This window comes from Tiliqua scincoides, chromosome 3 (assembly GCF_035046505.1).
Source record: "Tiliqua scincoides isolate rTilSci1 chromosome 3, rTilSci1.hap2, whole genome shotgun sequence".
In the NCBI taxonomy this organism is placed as follows: Eukaryota; Metazoa; Chordata; class Lepidosauria; order Squamata; family Scincidae; genus Tiliqua; species Tiliqua scincoides.
In genome coordinates this window covers 221,859,994-221,875,855 of record NC_089823.1, presented here as the reverse complement: position 1 = coordinate 221,875,855, position 15,862 = coordinate 221,859,994, and the positions used below count along the sequence as shown (strand labels likewise).

Here is a 15,862-nt window from a genome sequence, read left to right as displayed (position 1 = left end):
ATGATAATTCAAAGGATTGGGCTGCCCATTGAGCCACTGCTCAGAAGAAAGAAAGACCAAAGGTTTCAAACAATACACAGACATAACAGAACCAACATTCAAACGTCTTTGTTGAAATGACTCTTTTAACAATGTGCCTGTTGAACTTTTGATAAAATAGCAATAACTAGTCAGTCACCCCCTTTCCAAAATGAAGAATCCTTCACTGGATCACAACAATGTTTTATTACACTGAAAAGTCTTTAGCTTTCTCTCTTCTGGACATTAATAGGCGTTGTTTCATTTGTAGTAAAAGGTTTTCGCAGGCCCAGCTGCTTTCATAGTATTCCACTCCACTCCTGCCCAGAAGTTCAGAAGCTGCCATCTTTCAAAGACCTGAAATGCATTAGAGCTCATGTCAGATTTTGGAACTGACAGAGAACGGAGCCTGAGTAGTACTAATAGTCCTTAGTACATATAAAGTACCTGAGATCTTCAAAGGGGGGTGTTTATTTCACTATTTCAAAGCAGAGTTCAAAAGAAAAATTCAAGATTCTGTAGGACGGGTCATGGTGTAGGCAACTCCATTCCTTTTGAGTTAGTGCTGGATTAGTGCTTTGCTTTCCTAACAAGGCACCATGTTACTTTTTTGGAGAAGACACAGTTGCTGGAACTGTTACCCTGCACATGCCCGATCTCGTCTGATCTCGGAAGCTAAGCAGGGTCAGGCCTGGTTAGTACTTGGATGGGAGACCGCCTGGGAATACTGGGTGCTGTAGGCTTATACCATAGTCTTTCGAGACTGAAGGTTGCCAACCAGCAGCAGTTGCTGGATGCTACTATTTTCTGGGTTTTGCAGTTTGCATATGAACAGGCCCTTGGAAGTCTGGCTTTAAATCCACTTACTAAGCTGTTGGTTGCCACCAGAGTGGATTCTTGGGGTTCCTCAATTTCTGTTGGAAGGTATGTTATTGCTAGCTAGAAACCACACAACATTCAGAGGATGATACCTATACAGAGTCTAAAGGACTCTTGATGTTTTGTTTATGGAAGCCATTCTCGGCAACAGTGGTAGACCTCCCTTAGGCTCAATGGGGCAAATGCCCCAGACGTGGAGCTTTAGGACCCTACAGAAGCCTCTCCGATTCTCCTGACTGGGTTGGAAGTTGTGCTTCCAAATTACCGGACAGTTTAAAGTGTCAGGGAACTTCAGAGAGGCTTCCCTAATGTGTCCTGGAGTCATGCGAAGCACCGTGTGCTCCAGGTAAGTGAGGGGTGTTAAGCCTGTGTTCAGGGGAAGCCAGAAACACAGCTAACTAATTGGTTCAGGGACAGGTGCAGATTGCTGGAGTCAGCAGAATCAGCAAGCACCTGCGACAGCCACACCCTGGGTGTAAACAAGCCTACCCAGATTGGCCAATAGCACTACTTAAGGGCTAGTCTGATGAACCTCCAGTGCAATAGTAGGAGTGTAGTAGGAGATAACTGTTGAACTGCTGCCAGAGACTTTGGAGGCTGGATTTATGTATGTATATATTGTTACTGACTGTAGACTGAACTTTGACTGTGTATTGTGGAAAGCTGATTTGGATTTGTTATTACTGGACTGACTGCTCATCATACTGACTTGGACTGTTTACTGACTACTCTACTTGTGATAACCCTTGCTCTAAAATACAACTGCTGCATTTAAAGTGCTCTGCTGTGTATGCTGTTTTGTGTTCCTGCTCGCACCACGATTCCAACACCTCTTTCCCATGCAACGGAAGGCATAACCTTGACAAGAGGGGCTGGATTTGCACATGGGGGGCAGCAGCATCCCATGGGGAGTGCCATCTCTGACCTTTGCCCTTGGGTGCAGAGCTGGGGAGGTCCACCACTTCTCGTTATACAACTTTCTAATGACATAGAGTGAAGAGATGTAGTGATCATGGCTCAGAACATACAGGAATGAGTTTCAGTTCAGTATACTGGAAAGGAGAATTCTGTCAGACATTGCTGTATTTCTATTGGCAACCTTCAGTCTCGAAAGACTATGGTATTGCGCTCTGAACGGTGGTTCTGGCACAGCGTCTAGTGTGGCTGAAAAGGTCAATCCGGGATTGACAATCCCTTCCACACTGGGAGCAAGTGCAGTCTGTCCCTGGTCTGTCTCCCTGGCTATGGGCCTTCCTTCTTTGCCTCAGTCTGTTGGCCAAGTGTCTCTTCAAACTGGGAAAGGCCATGCTGCACAGCCTGCCTCCAAGCGGGCCGCTCAGAGGCCAGGGTTTCCCACTTGTTGAGGTCCACTCCTAAGGCCTTCAGATCCCTCTTGCAGATGTCCTTGTATCGCAGCTGTGGTCTACCTGTAGGGCGCTTTCCTTGCATGAGTTCTCCATAGAGGAGATCCTTTGGGATCCGGCCATCATCCATTCTCACGACATGACCGAGCCAATGCAGGCGTCTCTGTTTCAGCAGTGCATACATGCTAGGGATTCCAGCACATTCCAGGACTTATACATTGCTGTATAAGTATCCAAATTCTTCATTCCTTAGAGTAGCGATTTTCCACCGGTGTGTTTATTGCACATTGTTGTGCTGTGAAAGGTCTGCAGTTGTGCCATGACAGTTTGGGGCACAGTGGTTGAAAATAGTCAGAAAACTTGTCTTGGTTCCACAGATCTTTTTCTAGGGCTCTGCCAGTGGAGGAAGAGGGACAGAATTTCCTTACTGCAGACAGTTGCCCTAGAAGTATAGCCACAGAACCTGAAATAGTCTCCTGGAAGTCAGAAGTGTCATCACAAAGGGCAAAGGCCATGGAGGTCAATGTGTCATGAGAAGAAAAATGTTAAAAATTACTTCCTTAGACAGGCTTCCTTGGCGGTAAATTCCCATCATAAGCTCTCATATAAAGAATATTTCTAGTTTGCCAGGAGGGCTTATCACTTATTGAAGTGGTCACCTCAAGCAGCAGAGTGATGCTGGCATCCATCCCTGTCCACCACTGCTGCTCCTTCTCTCCCACTCTCTGGTTTGGAGCTTCTGAGACGCTCTAGCCCATCATTGTCCTCTCCTACACACCTCCTTTTCCACTCTATCCCTCTCTTCCTTTTCCAACCTAAAGGGTGAGAGGAGCAGAGACTGCTACAGAACCAGGCTGCCTCCAGATCCTATCCCCTGCCCACACCTGAAAGTCCTACATGGGACTACTCACTTCTGCACCTGCAATTGAGCTGGTGTGGATCTGAGTAGACCCACAGCAGCTGCTGGGGCTTGATGCAGGGTAAGGGAATGAAAGTTCCATTAGCTAAAGGAAACCTCCAGTTGCCCCTAAAGCAGCAGCTATTTCAACACCACTGAAATGGTGCTGCCAGGCATTCTGCTTAGGATTGGGCAATTAATTTCTGCTTTGGTTTCAAGCCTAATATTTTGAAAAGAGGCATTAAATTGCCTTCCACACAAACTGTCCAGCCTGGCAATTTATACAGGTTACATTTTGCTTTAATTGAAATGGTGAACAACTAGTTGGCAACCTCATTTTCAGAGCAAACCTTTTCTTAATATTAACAAGCAAACCCCAAATGTCTATTCAGAGCAAACCCCAAATGTCTTAATATTATTTCAAGTCAAATGCCATCTTGTGTGGTTATCAGGTGCTCCTTACTGAGCATAGGGGCAAAAACCTATTTCACCTATGAGCCAATGGGAATGCAAGCAAAGACATGGAACGACAAGCAAAATTTTCCCCAAAATCACATTTTAGCATTGTTGAACGGCTTGACCCTTGGTGTCAATCACTTGCAAATATTAGTCAATTTATACACATTATATTGAATAAAACTAGCTGCAATTTCATCCTGATTTCATGGTGTTTGGCAAATGCCACCCACAGAAATTATCAGAGATATGGCACACAGAGTGCTGCTTGGCCTATACTGAAATGTGCAGATAGAGCTTATTACTTACAGCTCAAGACTTCCTCATTCACCTTTCTGGGATCTGAAAATGTGTCATGCAGTTTAGGACTTAAACCTAGCAATTAAGTAAACAGAGCTTTTATTCAGGGCAGGATAGCAACCCAGGGTGCAGAGGATCACCCATTTCCAATGTTAATCCCAAAATATTATGGTATGTTTAAATGCAATGTGGAGTATTTGAGGAGCAATATAATAAAAATTTAAATAAATGAGTTATGGTATTTCAGTGGTGTAGCTAGAGGGGGTGCAAAGCACTAAGTTTTGCAGACAGTTGAATGTACCATGCAAGCAGACCCTCCCCTTCAGAGCCATTCTGGGCAGTGGGAGCAAAATGGGGGTTAATAATAACCCTTGGGGTTCACTGCTTTCCTGGGAAGGCTTTTTCCTTAAGATGGTTATCTTCTGCCTGGTCTCTGGGATGGTGTTAGTGGACAGAAACTACTAGTTTCCTCAACCCGCTTAGCTGCTGGTTTAGTAAAGGGAAAGTGGAGAGTTGGAAGGGGTGCATGCATACTAGACCCCACTCTCTGCAGACAGCCTGCCTTCTTCTTGGTACCTTTTCATACAACTCTGTGTTTTGCTCTCTGCTCAGCAAGTGGGAAGAGTATCAGAGAGCAAACTGAAGCAACTCAGTGGACAGAAAACCAGAGGGGTACTCAAAGGCAGCAGGTGGGTTACCCCATCAATTTGTCACTTCCTTCAACTTGCTACTCGAAACGAGAGTTTCAGTTGCCCTCAACGCTAGGCTGTCCCTGCCTGTGGTCTCTACAGGTTAGGCTAGTGGAAATATGTGAGAAAGTCTTCTTGTTGGTGACTGTCACCAACTGGAACTCCCTATCACCATAATGTGCACCTGGCATCTGCCAGTTTTTCATCAGAGACTAAGGGTGCAATCCTATCCTGCACTGGAACAGGCAAGCTTAAGAGGCTTGCGCTGTATCCAGTACAGGATAGGGACCAGAATCGGCTAAGCCAGAGGCAAGGGGAAACTTTTCCCCTTACCCCTGGGCCCCTATGGGTCTCCTCGGACCTGGGCCAGCTCCTGAGTTGGCGCATGTCTGAGGAGAGTAGAGCGGCTTCAAGCCACTCTGAACTCCCTGCGAATGGAGGTTGGGATCTGGCATAACTGCCGGATCCCAGTCCCGCCTCCTGCTCGCCACCCGTCCTGGGGCTGCCCACTGCCTGCCCAGGAACGCCCCCCTCCCATCTCCTCCCCGTCCAACCCAGAGCCTTGCATCGGCCCAGCTGGGGCAATATAAGGCTCGCTTCGCAAGCTGCCACAGAGGCTGAATTCAGCCTCAGTTCTGTGAGCTGGCACAACTTGCTCGTGAGGAGAGTAAATGTGCTTTATGGCACATTTGCGACCCTCCTGGTCCAGTGGAAGGGACTTGTGCAGCCCAGGTGCAACTTTGGATTGCGATGTAAAAGTATGACTTTTTCAGTGGGTTTTGCCTGGCCTCTCCTGCTGTATTTGCTGCGTCTTCTGGGTTGATACTGCTTGCCTTCATTAAGATATGTTGCTAATATTGCTGGCTTTTTAATAATAATATCAATAATCATATTATTTGTATTCTTGGTTAATTTTGTTGTAAGTCACTTTAAATTCCCCGGTAGGAAAAAAAAACATGATTTTTTTTCTTTTTCTTCTTTAAGAAATGATTTCTTAAAAAATTAAAATAAATACATATATTGTTATTTCAAAGTGGCTAATGCCTCACTTTAAAGACAATATAGAATGCAATGAAGGCCTTAAAACTTAAGTTTATTAAAGAGCAAAACAAAGCAGCTCCTACAATTAACAAAGAGATTAATGTTATTTTCCAGCAAAGGTCCAAGATATAAAGGATGGCATATAAGGGGTGTCAGAGAAGGAATTTCATAGTCAGGGTGCCACCACAGAGAGAGCTGTCTGAGCCAGCCAAAGGTGGAGAATACTTAGTCCAAAGGTGTCCATAATGGGCGATCCTTAGAGCCAGGCCTAAAACTGTTGTTTTCTGTTCCAAAGAATTCCCCCCATGTGTTTGTGTTCAGTGCACAAGGTATCTGGGTGATCATATCCTGTGCTTGCTATTAGAACAAACTTGCTTCCTATTTTCTGCTCATGTACTATCCTAATGTAATATGCTTTCATTTTAATAAAACCATGTGCTTCCCTGAGCAATGATTAGCAAGTGCAATTTTCCAAGGCAAACTTTTTTATTTGAAAAGGATTACTTAATAGCTAGTTCCATTATGTTTCACAATTCTCTTACTGTGTTGCTTGAATATTCTAGAGTGGTTCCTCAGGTATCAGTGGAATGACATCTGTGGTGGAAGGGGAAAAAACAAGAAGAGTAATTACAGCAAACAACTAATGGATACCAACAGAGATTGGAGACACATTAAAAGTTCCACCGGCACAGAGATCAATCAAACAAGAAACTTCAAAAAAGTACAAGAAAGTATTCTAATCATTACTTTAATGAATCATCACATTATAATTAAGCTACCGGAACTGATAGCTCACACTGGAGCCTTCCTTTGGCTCCCTTCTTTGCCATGGTGCAATACACTCATGAGAGTGTCAATCACTGTGCTGACACATCATTTGAGTTCTTATCCCAGCATCCTTTGCAGCCACTGATAAGGCACATAGCAAAGCCCAACACACAGCCCCAAGATGGGGAAACTCTTTATAGCATTAGTACGCATGGCACTTTTCTGCATACATCGGAAAAGACAGGTCCTCGCCCCCAGGATGTTACAACATGTTTGAATACAGGAGAGAACAGAGGGAGGGGAGAGTTAGTGGATTTGGAGAAAAATGATGGTGAGAGAGTCAGGAATGAGGGGCAGCAGGACAGAATGGACCCCTGTCCATTCCTTTATGCAGAAGTATTATTCTTCTGCAGGTCATCTGATCAGTTTGCTGCTGGTCCAGTTGACGATGGGTAGGTCCAAAGTGAGACAAAGAAAAAGCCAAAGACAAATCTGGGCAATCTGGGTTGTAAGAAATTAAGTTAGTATCGGCCTCAGTCTTTGATTCCACCCCCAAAAATCACATTCAAACACAAAAGGAGCAGAGTGAATCCATTTAGTAAGACCATCAAACATAGCATGGATTAGTTCCACAAACGTAATAAACAAACATGTTAGTAGTTTGCCACATCTACTTTTACAAGAAAATTGCTGTTGTATGGATGTCAGTGCTGACAAATATTATCTCCCTTATTTTCATATTAATCACTCAACACACTCTGAAAATGAAAGAAATCACAGTATTTTAATGAAATGTATTACGTTAATCTTCAAAAAGCACCTAACATCTTGTCACTGACATCTCAATATCTGAGGCAGATTAATGAGTTCTTCAGGCTGTTATTTTGATCTACCCTTTAAAACAATGCCACATCCACAAGTGAAATAATGTGGTTTTGCCGGGAGTAATAATTGGTAAAACTGACTAAAAAGTTTGCAATGTAATTAATGGGCATGTTCTGCTCTCCCACGGGTTTTAAAGATGCTTTATTGGGAAAGACAGTTACAGAACCCCCTAAAGGGTGTTACAAGTTACTTATGGAAACTATTGATTTTGAAGCTAGAAAACTTATTCATTGGAAAACTGGATATGGTCTGAATTAAACATAAGAGCCACTTTCTACAGGGGCCCATAAGTAAGCCAGGATCTTCAGGGTGACATGCTTGGGTGTTGACAGCTCCAGGGATCCCAAGGCAGGCAACTCTCTCAGAGAAATAGCATGAGCTATAGGAATTCCAGGCTGGGGTGAATGGGAAGGAAGAAGAGAAGGCTAATGTCTGTAAAGGTGTTGAAGAAACTCTATGCTGTAACAAGAAATTACCTCAAAAGATCTACATGAGAGAAACAAATGTGTGTGCTGTTTTGAAGATCTAGGACTCTTTCTTGCCTGGTATAGGGGCAATATATTTGACCATGGATATGCTTGCGCATATCCCCAAACATTAGGCAGGAGGTCTGGTCTAGAGGGTAGAGCCTCCATTTGCCTGAAGATAACATCCACAAGGTCGCCGGTTCGAGGCCACCGGCACCGTGCGACCTTGAAGCAGCTGACAAGCTGAGCCGAGTTATTCCATCTGCTCTGAGCGTGGGAGGATGGAGGCCAGAATGTGATACCAGATCAGAAAGAAACATCTGAATGTTGCGGTTCTTGAAAGATAGAACCTTCTTTCAATTGTAAAAATCCCTATGGGGATTTAAATAGCCTGCCTATGTAAACCGCCTTGAATAAAGTCTTGAATAAAGACCAAGAAAGGCGGTATATAAATACCTGTATTATTATTAGCTCCAATGCAGCTGTGCTAACAGAGGGCATACTGCATCCAATGGTGGGGAAGGGGGGCAATCAGACAGCCAGTAGGAACTAAGCAAAAATAGATTTTATTTATCCCCTGGTAGGCTGCCCTATTGGATATTGGTCTCCTTGGACCTGTGCCTGTCATTTTGGTGGCATGCATCTGAAGAGAGAAAAGGGGCAGGGCAGACTGGGAAAAAGGGGATAGGATCTGGCACATGCTGGTGTCACCAAAATCCAATCCTTCTCCAAGATCTCCAGAATCAATCCCTGCCCTCTCCTGATTCACTACAAAACTCTCCCTCCCCACCAACATCTCTGCCGCCACCAACTTACTAGTGCCAATGAAAGCTTTGAGAGTTGCTACAGTTTGAAGCCAGTTTGTGGTAGAGGCCCAGCAATGTGTAACAGTCACCAGGCTTTCATACCACCAGAAATAGCCCTCCGCTGCCAGAATGCTAGGTCAGGCATTGAAGGTTGACTATAAGATTGGGCCCCTGAGGTTGTTCAGTGAAAGTTCTAGCTAATTACTTTAGAAGTCAGAAATCCAGGGGAGACACAAGATTTCTAACAATTCCAGATGCTGGTTTGAGATCAGGAGTGTAGAAGGAGGGGGAAGGGGATCACAGTCAGCCATAAAGCAATATTTGCATATTTACAGGTTTCCATAGAGCATTCTTATTTGTCAGTCCCTGCATGGGCTGGCGCATGATTGATGAGACTCAGCAGGCTGTTACAGCCATTCAGAGACCTAACTACGTCTACACCTGTACTTTATTAATATCTTACATGCCATGGTTCTCCTGAGATGTGCTTTGCAATTCATAGCCACCCCCTACAACCACAGTAGAAAACGACCTGTCCTTGTTTACTTTATGACAGGAGGATCCATAGCACTAAATATCAATCAAAAATAAATATCTGGAGAGAGATCTCAAAGACCCCAATTTTCATGAACTGCTATCTTGTACAAAATTTGAGTTACTTTTTTGATCTCCCATTGTGGAGGCTTCACTGTAGAGGCTGTACCCATGGCTTCATGTAAGACCTACCAGACTTGGACTGGAACCAGATCACAAACTAGGTTCAGATATTCCTACCTAACATAGGCACATGCTCCTCAAAAGGAGGAATTTGAACACTGCTTCAGGCACCAGTTTGGCTTGGCATAGGCCTGATCTGATCCCAAGGCTTTAGGTTCTAAAGATATAACAAGGGCATTGGATTGTCGCAGAAATGAACTGAAGGTCAATACAGACGGGCTCCCATATCCACAGATCTGTGGATTCAAATTTAACCGTTTCCTGTTAACCTTGATTGTGTCTTTTCAAGCATTCAGGCTGCCTTGACATCGCTATAAACTTCAATGTGTATAGCAATCTGTATAGGATATCATTTTCACCCTGATAATTTCTAAACTGCATTAATGAGTGCAGAAACAGGGTTCACCATATCCACAGTTTCTGTATGTGTGGGGGATCCCTGGAATGGACCCCCTGTGGATACAGGGGCTCAACTGTACAGTTGTTTCAAGACTTGCAAAATATACAATCAGTCCAATCCCAGACAATCATCTAGTTGTTGTATTTGGTCATAAGAATAGTTTTCAGATTTACAGTCTTCAGAACAGTGACACATACGACATATTTAAGTAACTGAAATAGATTGTTATGAAACATACAGAACTAGCCAGGCTACCTGTGTTTGGGAGAAGCCATAACCAATGTACCAATGTAGCAGCCTAGAGTTGGTGAAATGTGCTCACTTTATGCTACCAAGGTAGTTTGGACCTTTGAAGATAAGGCTTCTATTCCATAGCCTTCCTAGTATGAAAAGCAGTGGCGTCACTAGGGTTTGCGTCACCCGATATGGGAGACCAGCGCGTCACCCCCCATGCAGTGGGCAGGGCAACACCCCAGGTGGTGGCTGTGCTGATGTACCATCACTCCGCCCCCATTGGTTTTTTGGCTGTACCTTTTGATAGAACAAAGACAGAACACATTCTACATGAAATTACGCATTGATTGATATATAACATGATGGTATTATTCCTACAATCTGTGATTTTAGTGATTTTGGTCACTAGTGGTGTCACACACACACACACACACACACACACACACACACCGGGTGTCAACTTACTAACACCTTATTGCAGCACTTCTCAAACTTTTAGCACTGGGACCCACTTTTTAGAATGACAATCTGTCCAAGACCCACCAGAGGTGAAGTCATGGTGGAAGTGACATCATCAGGCAAATTAAAATCAATAAGTATAAATAATTAAATTAAAACAAATAATTAAATAAGCAGAAGCCAGCCCTGTTCCACCAAGTGAATTTCCTCTGTAGCCTGCCTGCAATAACACCCCCTCCAAAACCAGTAAGGTTTTCAGCACTACCCAGTGCCCAGTTGAATTTAAGAACTTCTGTTTAAACCAGATGTCAGAATCTACCCACCAGGTAGATGGGACTTGTTAGCCTGGGAAGGCAGCTCATCTGAGAGAAGAAAAACTCTGATCCCAAACCTCCACTGCCTTGTGGCTACATCCAGTTATGGAAAAGGCTTCAGGAGTCAACCTCGAGGCAAAATCCAGAGCCAGAGTCCCCGAGGCAGTTCATGGCTGAACACAGCCACGTTCTGGCAACTCCTGTGACGCCGCTGGAACCAACCATATTGGCTTCTGCCTTTCCATTGCACCATTTCAGCGACATGAAGGGGAATTTGCTGCATGGTAAACAGTCTATCCTCCATATCTACTTTACCCAGGCCTCGCGCACTGGAGAGGACACTCTGTTCCAGAACCACCATTCAGAGCGCGGTACTGTGGTCTTCCAAGACTGAAGGATGCCAACTGTCAGGATCCACCTGGCTTGGCAAGTCTCCAAAAAGTTCACCTTATCAGCTGAAGCCTCTGTTTTGATCCTTTTTTTTGCATTGCATTCCGCTCGAAATTCCACATCCAACGGTATATAATATGATGGGGTTATTCCTAACCACTGCGATTTTGTCACTCCCCAAGTGCTCGTCACCGCCCCTGTGCACGTAACCCGGCGTGGCCCGCACCGCCCACACCCCTTTAGCGACGCCACTGATGGAAAGTTTCATGTAGATATTAAATTTCAGGGACCACAAAAGAGAGTCCTGCAGCTCACTGTAGCATAACTGCTATGGCACAAAGCACCACCTTTTGGAACTGAGGACAGCCCAGTCCTATCCACACTTTCCTGGGAGTAAGCCCCATTGACTCTAATGGGACGTACTTCTGAGTAGACATGCATAGGTTTGGGCTGTAAGGGCCCAATCCTATTCAACGTTCCAGTGCCAATGCAGCCCTGAAGTAAGGGTACAAACATACCCTTACCTTGAGGAGGTCTCCATGACTACCCCCGTCACCACTGCATGCAGAGCACACCCCATTTTCAGGGCTGAATCAGCACTGGAAATTTGGATAGTATTGGGCTCTTTGTAGGAGTGGAACCCCTCTAGACAGTTGGTTTGACAGAATACCATGATGTCTGCACCTGTATTTTTCTCATTTGACTAATTACAGCTTTGGAGGCCAATTTATATTGAAGAAGTTTTACAGAGAGAAAGGGTTAAACACCACACCACTGCTCTGAATAAATCCAGATCTCCCCAATATCCAAATCCAGATCGCCCACCAAATACCCCAGGGAGCACACCTGATAACAAGAGACCTGCATCCTGGTCCCCTCCCTTGCAGCTGGCATTCTGACATAGCCCATTTCTAAAATCAGGAGGTTGCACATACACATCATGGCTTATAACCCATAATGGATTTTTCCTCCAGAAACTTGTCCAATCCCCTTTTAAAGGCATCCAGGCCAGATGCCGTCTCATTACAATGAATGTTTCTGATTCATTGTTGTGAATGTTACCTTTCCATCCTTTATAAATAACACTCAAGGCAGCTTACAAAAGACACAATAAAAACCAAGCATAATAAAAACAGAACCATTAAAACCAACCAAAACAGCAGTTGACTAAGGGCAGCACCAATAAAACAGCGAAATTCAATAACCTATCAAATAGCAGGAATAAAAGAGTAGTTATTACGTAGGATTGAAAGCTTGTTGGAACAGAAATGTTTTAACAGAGCAGTAGAAGGCCAAGACTGATAGAGTGAAATGAGGGGTAGGGGTCCCTAGGAAGGGAATTCGGGTGTCTGGACATGACCACCGGGAAGAACATCTCTTGCGTCACAGCCAAACACACCTCAGCTATTGTGGGCATGTAGCTTGGGGTCTGTTGGCATCCTTCAGTCTCGGAAGACTATGGTGTCACGCTCTGAATGGTGGTTCTGGAACAGAGTGTCCTCTCCAGTGCGCGAAGCCTGGGTAAAGTAGGTATGGAAGATAGGCTGTTTCCCATGCAGCAAATCCCCCCTCTCCACGTCACTGAAATGGTCCAATGGAAAGGCAGAGGCCAATACGGTTGGTTCCAGCGGCGTCGCAGGAGTTGCCAGAACGTGACTGTGTTCAGCCATGAACTGCCTCAGGGACTCCGGCTCCGGATTTTGCCTCGAGGTTGACTCCTGAAGCCTTTTCCATAACTGGATGTAGCCACAAGGCAGTGGAGGTTTGGGATCATAGTTCTCCTTCTCTCAGATGAGCTGCCTTCCCAGGCTGACAAGTCCCATCTACCCGGTGGCTGTTTAGTCGCCTCTTACAACAAGTACAGCCAAACTGAGGGCCTATTCTTATCCCCAGCCCCCAGGGGAAAGCTTGGGGTCTGTCCAGCAGATACTAACATATGGACAGGTTCCTGTTAACATACACATATTTTATTGGTTGATACACAAATAAAATACATTTCAGATACACAAGCAGGCCCCAATATCAGTGGGTCTGGTATATGTTGATTCTGTTATCCACGGATCTGCAGATCCCGGGGACCACACGCACTAATGTTGTTTAGAGCCTTACTGCTACGAAAATGTTCTTCATTTTACAGCTCTGTATAAGCACATGAGCTCAAAGTTACAGGTATGCAGCCTGAATGCTAGAAAAAACAATATCTAGTTTCCCCCCCCCTTCCCAAGCATTCAGGCCCCCAGCAGCCTGCCTTCGTGTCACTATAAGCTTGCATGCTAATATACACCAAACTGAGAAGAGAAAGGGGGCATGCTGGCTGCTTTTGGAGGGCATAGCATCCAGCATAAGTTGCTCTTGCCGGGTGCCAGCCCCTCCCACCTCCATCATGCCCCCACTCTCCCCCTGTTCAATCCTCCTATGCCCTTCCCCTGGCCTATTCCTCCCTCCCCACCTATCAATCATCATAGGCAGGTTGTTTTCTGCCACCATGAGCTGAGCTGCTCCAGCCTTCCTTTAAGCGAACCAATGGTTAGCAACCTTCAGTCTTGAAAGACTATGGTATAAGCCTATAGCACCTGGCATTCCCAGGCAGTCTCCCATCCAATTACTAACCAGGCCTGACCCTGCTTAGCTTCTGAGATCAGACAAGATTGGGCATGTGCAGGGTAACAGTTGCTGATAGAGCACATCTTCATGCACTGCCAGCAGGTTGTTTGACAGCTGTAAAACTCCAGAACATGGCAGGAAGGGGGGATAGATTGGGCCTTTTGGGTCAAAACCAGCAGTCAAAACCAGTAGCAATTCCTCTCTCCGAGACACATTCTGAGAATCCTTCATTCCACCTCCCTTCTCTTAAGGCTGTTTGTGTGTGTACAGCATCTAATCTTAAAATGCTTAAAATGTTGTTTTAAATTTTCAAATGCTTGATGGGAAAAACCCTTACCTAAGTTTTCTTTGCAATTTAGCCATGCTCCTTGATTTGAGGATGACATTAATTAACGCGGAAATATGGTCTCTGTACCTGCCTTTATTTTTGGCTTTACTGATCAAGGGAGAACAAAAGTTGGAATTTATTTTGAAGTCAAAGAGGCCTTCGAGGTGTTATACAAAAGCAATCAAGATCTCTAATTAAAACCCTGGAGACCCCAGCCGAACTCTCCAATGTGCTCCCCTTTTCAGAACACACATCTTTGTTCCTGTACTGATAGATTTAAAAATAGGTGACCATTTTATTTTGGAGCATAAAATTGTTGTTCAATATTCCATAGAGTGTGCAAAGAAAAATGCTGATACAGCAGCATTTTCCAGCTGTAGCACCTGGAGTTGAGCTTTTAAAAATAGACACTTCTGAGTCGACTTTGAAAACACACCTATATCTCTCCAGTTTTATGGGAATTCTCTTTAGAGCCTCATTGTTGGAGCAGCAAAACATTTGCAGGGTCTTGCAGAATCGAGACTCATTTTGGGTTCATTCATGTCCTGAATCTGTTCATACTTTAAACTCTTCAAACATTCTTTTCCAATCTTTTTAAACAGCATAAGAATAAAACACTGGCATTCCAGTGGGGAGGGTTTGGGGGGCAAATACCCCAGGGTGCCATATCTGTGGGGGCAGTACTGCCGCCACCAGCTCTCCAGAGCCATTTCAAAGCCCCGCGCTGCATTCTCTAGTGATAGTTCTCTGACAAAAATCAGAAGTGATGTTTAAAGGCCCGGGGGGGGGGGGGGGTTTAAAGGATGTCACATGAGGCTCTGAAAGTGACCAGTAAGTGGAAAGTCTTCTGGGGCTGTATTCTGTGGTTCTAGCCCTGGGCAGCATATGAGCCAGGATCGTAATTGGATTAAAATGTCTGAAAGAAATATAGATGTTTTTCATTGTGCTTGTGTCCTTTTTTCCAAAGTGCAGTTGTATGTATGGCAGGTGCAGTTGTATGTATGAAGTTGTATGTATTGTATATATGTATGTATGCATGTTCCCTCTACTGTAATCCCAATTGCTGATCATTAAGGGGAGGCATTCAGACTATGGCCTTTTTCAGAGATGTCCTGTAACCCCAGAGGTATTTACTGGCAGCATATGGACAGTGCACATGTGCAACTTGCAGTCCTAACCAGGAGAGTCTGGTCAAGAGAGGCAGAGCTTCACCTGTCATACTCCAATGAAACTATCTGTTATGAAAAGGAAAATAATAACAATAAATATTAAGAATTTTCAACTGGTCTGTATTATAAATGTCATTTTTGTATGATTCCAATCATTTTTTAAAAGTTAAAATTGCCAAATTTGCAGAGCAGGCACAAACCTCCCTGCGTCAGCTCTGACAATCGCAAATGTGCCATAACACACATTTATGCTGACTTGAGAGCTGGCTGGGCCAGGCGCCCATACCAGCTTGGCCAGGCTGGATCTCAACCTGACACCAGCCCGAGCAAGTAAGATTATGGCAGGTGGCACAGGTGGTGAGAGAAGGTGGCGGGAGGGCAGTTTGGAAGTGGGGAGCAGGCATTTTTTGGTGGGAAGAGGGTGGAACAAAGGAGGATTGGGCCCAGGAGAGGGGCGGCATTGGTGGCCGCAGTGCACACTATATTCCCCTCCCAGCCAGTCCAGCATTACACCGGGCTTCTCGGATTTGCACCAGCTAAATAGCTAGTGATGATCCGAGAAGCCCCATAGGGATGGCTGGACTGTTACATGGGATCAGAGTAATATATTCCCCTGCACTGAGGTGACTTCCTGGCACTTTCTAACCTGTGTAGGATACAGCACAGGCTACGCAGC

General features: G+C 44.8%; 1 pseudogene; it reads left to right on the top strand.

The window, feature by feature from the left end:
* Positions 1-642: 642 nt before the first annotated feature.
* LOC136647216 (5S ribosomal RNA) lies at positions 643-761 on the top strand (annotated as a pseudogene).
* The last annotated feature ends 15,101 nt before the right edge of the window (positions 762-15,862 follow it).